The sequence below is a fragment of the Meleagris gallopavo genome, chromosome 1, assembly GCF_000146605.3.
Source record: "Meleagris gallopavo isolate NT-WF06-2002-E0010 breed Aviagen turkey brand Nicholas breeding stock chromosome 1, Turkey_5.1, whole genome shotgun sequence".
NCBI lineage: Eukaryota > Metazoa > Chordata > Aves > Galliformes > Phasianidae > Meleagris > Meleagris gallopavo.
This window is the reverse complement of record NC_015011.2, coordinates 148,223,155-148,229,655: the sequence shown is the minus strand read 5'-3', so window position 1 is coordinate 148,229,655 and position 6,501 is coordinate 148,223,155.

Below are 6,501 nucleotides of genomic sequence, written 5' to 3'. Positions count from 1 at the left end.
TCTTTTATACTAAAATTACTGAAGCACAGGAAACCGAACATGACAAAGTTTGGCAAAGCTGTTGGGGTGATTTAGCACTGCAATCTTTGTGTTTCGACTTTTTATCTCTTCGTTCCCACTGGTGTTTGTGCAAACACCTCTCCTGCTTCCACACTATGGGGATTGCGTTCTGCACGGCCCGCAGGGAGAGGTTGCTTGCTCTGACCCTCACCCCACAGAAACGCTGGATCCTGCAGTTCAGAAAGATGCCCCCGGCTTAGTCAGTCTGTGGGCTTAGGAAGAACAGTCCTGCACCTGAGAATTGCTGAAATACCTTGCCTGTACCGAGCTGCAGTTGGTATTGATCTATCATCACAAGCGACACATTGTCACATGCACTATGTGTACATAATGATATGTAAGGTGCAGCAACTTTCACATAAATTTATATATGTATTTTTTCCCCAAAGGCCTTTGCTGAATCCACGAGTCAATGTGCTTGCACTGAGTTCCTATTGGAACCCACCTGCTTGGATCTGCCATCACGAGAAGCACTCTGTAACTAAAATCCAGATTTGCCAGAATGAGACTTCTGTCTGTTGTCATTTAGCAATGCCCTACTCTACTAATACGTTCAATGCGTGGCACCGATGGTATGCTTAAGAAATAAAAGGCAGAGGTCAAATATGCATTGCAATATTCTGCAGTGTCCATGCATTGTGACTGAAACATTGTAAACCAGCTAGAAATGTAACTATTCAAAAGACTGATGATAAATCCGGAGGCAGAGGTAAGGGGAAACTTTTTTCTGAAGATCTGGACTAGGTGAAAAATGAACTGAGGAAAATGGAGCTAGTTATTTTACAGCAGCATCGTATTCTGCTTGTTAACACAGCACTGGATGTATATTCTTATTTCTTCACAGCACCACCTACTAACAATAAAGAACATTGGTTAAGGGCAGCCAGGAGGCATTTAACTGAAATAAATTGTCATGAGAAGCAAGGTGTAGGCAGCAAGTTAAGTGTGATCTATAGATACAACACACTCCATGGTATAAACACACACAGCCTGGCAGCTCTGTGTTCATTGGTCGAGCTGTGGGAAGAATGGTTTTTGCATCATTTTTGTTTTTGAAATAGTGTTATCATCTGTCCCACATTTGCAGTAAGGATCTTTATGCAGCTGTTAATAAAAATGCATCTCCTTGTGCACCCAGTTCACCTATCCACAGCATATTTCTTCTGTATTTTTAAAGATTAGGGTAACACAGACTTGCTAAGTGCCTGAGAGTAGTTTATAGGCAATTTTAGCCAAACCTTACAGCATGCTGTAAGACTGTGGTCTTCCTGAATACCTTTTCAAATCCTATGGGAGTAAAAGCTGTTCAAAACCTCGGAACAGATGCTTTGGTAGGATCCAGTCTTTAGATTGCAAATTACTTCAGGCAAGGCTCTCCTTCCTGTTTGGCAATTTCCTAGAACACATTTGCAGTAGGATAAATAAACAGCATATTACACTGAGGAGGAGATGCTCAGCTGGGGCTATTTACCATTGCTAACTTCCATTCTCTGGGAATCCTGCTCCTCATGGAAGCCAGGGTTTATCCATATCCCCCAAAAGCTTCACAAATTGGGAATCTACGAGGGCAAGATTTTGCTTTATGGCCCTGTTTCACTTGTTTTCTGTAATCAAGAATTGCATGTGCTCATTTTTTTGTGTTACACTGACTAAGGTCCTCTCATGGCAATATTTTGCTGTTAAAGTGAGAAACATTTTAGAATCTGTCAAACTGGGAGCTTTTTGATGCTGAAGAGTGGTATAAAAATGTACACCTGGCAAGTTTGCTATTGCTTAGTGATGAAAAGTGTCTGCTTGGATCATTAGATCACCAAAACAACACACACACACACACACACACACATACACACACACACACACACACAAAAAACAAAACAAAAACAAAAACCTGTAAGAGTCACAAAAAAACCCTCTGTTTTTCATCCAAATGTACAGGAAAGACTTGAAGAGCCATTATGGAATATGTATATTAATTCCCAGAAGAACTGAATCCTTCACTACTCAAATCTTTTTTTTGGCTTTTTAGAGGGGCAAAAGGAGAAACAAAACAAAAGAAACAAAAAAAGAACACCCAAATTCAACAATATTTAGCCAGTGTCAATGCTTTCCTGACAGGTTTTCCTCCGTAGCTAAATTCATTTTTAATGGGGCACAAGAAACAAGTGTGACAGATATTTATCTTCTGATATACAAACAGGTCTATGAGTTAAGGCTGTGAATCCTGTCATCTGGAAAGTGGCAGAAAAATGGCGGGAGGGTTGACATCATGTGCTGAAAGAGGAATGACAGCAAGGCTGACAGAGAAGCTTAACTGGACAGTCAAGTGTGAAGAAAGGGCAATTGGATGGATGTCTTTCAGCGAGAAGATGGAAAAGAAAGGGACATGTACTGGTAGCTCTCTGAAGAGGAGGGTCTATTTTATTAAGAATCATAGAATCACCAAGATTGGAAAAGATCTACAAGATCATTCAGTGCAACCATTCACCTATCACCAATATTTCTCTCTAGACCACATCCCTCAACACAAAAGCCAAACATTCCTTGAACACCTCCAGGGTTGGTGACTCCACCACTTCCCTGGGCAGCCCATTCCAGTGCCTGACCACTCTTTCAGAAAAGTAGTGCTTCCTAACGTCCAGCCTGAATCTCCCCATGCACAGATTGAAGCCATTCCCTCTAGTCCTATCACCAGTTACACGAGAGAAGAGGCTGACCCCCAGCTCACTACAACCTCCCTTCAGGTAGTTATAGAGAGCAATAAGGTCTCCCCTGAGCCTCTTCTTCTCCAGACTGAACAATCCTAGTTCCCTCAGCTGCTCCTCATAAGGCCTGTGCTCCAGACCCCTCAACAGCTTTGCTGCCCTTCTTTGAACCTGCTCCAGGGCCTCATTGTTTTCTTGCAGTGAGGGGCCCAAAACTGGACACAGTACTCAAGGTGCAGCCTCTCCAGAGCTAAGTACAGGGGGACAATCACTTCCCTGTTCCTGCTGGCAACACTGGTTCTGATGCAACTCAGGATGCCATTGGCCTTCTTGGCCACCTGGGCACACTGCTGGCTCATGTTCAGCCAAGCATCAATCAATACCCCCAGGTCCATTTCCTCTACGCAGCCACTCTGCCCCAAGCCAGTAGCATTGTGTGGGTTTGTTATGGCCAAAGCGCAGGGCCTGGCATTTGGTCCTGTTGAACCTCATCCCATTGGCTTCAGCCCAGCTATCCAGCCTGTCCAGATCCCTCTGTAGGACCTTGCTACTCCCAGGCAGATTGACACTTCTGGCCAACTTGGTGTCATCTGCAAACTTACTGAGAGTGCACTCAATGCCCTCATCCTGGTCGTCAGTAAAGATATTGTAGAGGACAGGCCCCAGCACCGACCCCTGGGGAACACCACTCATGACCAATTGCCAGCTAGATTTAATTCCATTCACCACCACTCTCTGTGCCCAGCCCTCCAGCCAGTTCCTTATCCAGCCAAGAGTGTACCTGTCCAAGCCTGTCCAGGCTGCCAGCTTCTGCAGAAGAATACTATGGGAGAGAGTGTCAAAGGCTTTGCTGAAGTCTATGTAGATTACATCAACAGCCTTTCCCTCATCCACCAAACGGGTCACTAGATCATAAAAGAAGATCAGGTTGGTCAAGCAGGACCTGCCCTTGGTGAACCCATCCTGGCTAGGCATGTTCCCCTGGTTGTCCCTCTCATGCCACAGACAATCTGCTCCACAAGCTTCCCTGGCATGGAGGTCAGGCTAAGAGGACTGTAGTTCCCTGGTTCCTCCTTAGGACCCTTCTTGTAGATGGGAGTCACATTGGCAAGCCTCCAGTCTTCTGGAACCTCACCAGTCAACAAGGAGCACTGATAGATTATGACTATCAACTCCGCCAGCTCTTTCAGCACTCTCACATGAATCTCATCCGGCCCCATTGACTTACGGCAGTCCCGTTGAAGTAGTAGGTCTCTGACTGTGTCCTCCTGAATTGTGGGGGATTTTGTCTGCTCCCCAGCTGAGACCAGCAGGTCAGAGAGTGGAGTATCCTGAGGATAACTGGTCTGACCTTTAAAGACCAACATAAAGAAGGCATTCAGAACCTCTGCCTTTTTCTTATCTTCAGTGGTCACATTCCCAGCCTCATCCAGTAAAGAATGAAGATTCTCCTTGGTCCTCCTCTTACTGTTGATATATTTGTAAAAGCTTCTTGTCTATTTTATTTGTTTTTATTTATTTATTTATTTATTTATTTATATTTCTAAATTTATTTATTTATGTTTTTATTTCTTGCCTTAAAGCCCCGGGGAACCATGTTTTATCCCTAAATTGTAGTTTGGCACCCTTACTTTGCCTTTGCCTCAGTCTTGCATTCCCCCTCCTTTAACATTTTGTTGCAAAATCTAGACTATGCTCAAGTCAATGGGAATTTTGCCATCTAGTATACTGTGGCCAAGAACACATGACTCCAGGAGTGTCAGCAATGTTGTACTTGCATAGACTAAAAATAAATTTGGCCACAGGAAGGGAACGTTTCCCACATTTCCCTCCACCCCTTTTCTCAAAAGGAAGATGTAAGAGACTGTTGAAGGACAGTTAATGGTCATTAGTTGGATCTTTGTGAACAGTGAGAGCTTACAGGAAAAGCAACCAATCTGCAAAGTGGAAGCCAAACACTGCAAGATCAATCTATCCAGCCTGTAGCCTTCTCTCTTTCTCAGCTGCCCTCTTTTCTAGGGGCAGCTTGGGAACAAACTGCATAACAAATAAATGGTTTCTGGGAAACACTCTGCTACTTTGCATACTAGTCCAATGGGTCTACACGTATACTCTACCTTAGGCTATAGGAGTGGTAAGGGCTTGTACATAAAGCTTTCACTATCATAGAATCATAGGATCATAGAATGGCCTGGGTTGGAAGGGAGCATCATGTTCCAATTCTTCTGTCACAGGCAAAGCCAGTGACAGCTGCTAGACCAAGTACTAGATCAGGCTGCCCAGGGTCCCATCCAACCTGGCCCTGAACACCTCCAGGGACGGGGCATCCACAACTTTTCTGGGCAACCTGTTCCAGCACCTCACCACTCTCTCAGTAAAAACTTTCCCCAGACATCCCACATAAATCTCTCTTCCTTTAGTTTAAAACCACCTCCTCTTGTCTTGTCACTATCTACCTGTGTAAAAAGTTGTTTTCCCTCATGTTTTTAAGCTCCCTTTAAATATTTGAAGCTTGCAATGATATCTCCCCACAGCCTTCTTTTTTCCAGGCTAAATAAGCCTAGTTCCTTCAGCCTATTATAGCTATCACATGGGAGGAACTATTTTGCCCAGACAGATTCAGAAATCGAGAACTGCAGATTTAGATAATGGCAGAATTTTCCCTAGAGATTCTTGTCAGTGCTTCTCCCATTCAACCAGGAAGAAGCTGGGTTGCCAAATGAATTGAAGGTGAGCCTGTTTCTGAACCCATCTTCAGGTTTTGAAGCACATAAATGTAACAGATGAAGTTCTGAATCTTTTGAAGTCTATAGGGAAAACTACCTTTGACTTTGATGAGGTCTGAATTTCATCTTTTTCTCATCATGTCCTTCTTCCCCCTTCATTTCATTCACATCATAAAAAAAAAAAAATCCTGACGTCTGTGTGCATTTTTGTATAGCAGTTTAGATTCCTGTTTTGAGCTATGCACAGGCTCCATTTGTATGTACAAAAGCCAGCTATACATATGCAATTGTAGAAACTGTGCATGAGAAGATCCTCTACAGGATCTGCAGGCCTCAGCTTATGAAAATCTGATCCTGGAAGCTTTATGGTTCCAGTCTCTTTCAGGAGAATTAGGGAGGTGAGGGATGCATGTATCTGCTAGATTTTGCAATGAGTGCTTTCTTGAGAATATAACCTGCAAAATGCTGAGTGCTGCTATTCCCTTTAACAAGAGTCTCTTTGAAGAAATGGCAAAGTGGGATTCAATTCTGCAAAAATCTGATAATGAGAATCATGAGGATAAGAAAAGGCCTTAATTGACTCTGTCTTGAAGTTTTCTGAAGTCCTTTGTATGGACTTTCTAGTGCGTGGAAGAGCTTAACACACAATTTTCAATTCTTTCATACAAGAAAAAGGCTGGAATTTGAGGGCAAACAGTCCCTGTGGATATCAGCTGTTATATAGCACAAATATAACAAACTTCATCTTCAAAAATTTTGCAGTTATTACGCTTGAGACACGTGGAAGTTTTACCTGAGTAATGACAGGAAGATCAGGCTCATTAGCTAATTAATTCTCACAACACCCAGATCACACCCCTTTTGAGACATTTGGGCACAGGTGTGTTGGATATGTGTATGGATATGTGTACAAACATGCCCTTTGGAAAACAGCACTTTCTTTCTTTCTTTCTTTCTTTCTTTCTTTCTTTCTTTCTTTCTTTCTTTCTTTCTTTCTTTCTTTCTTTCTTTCT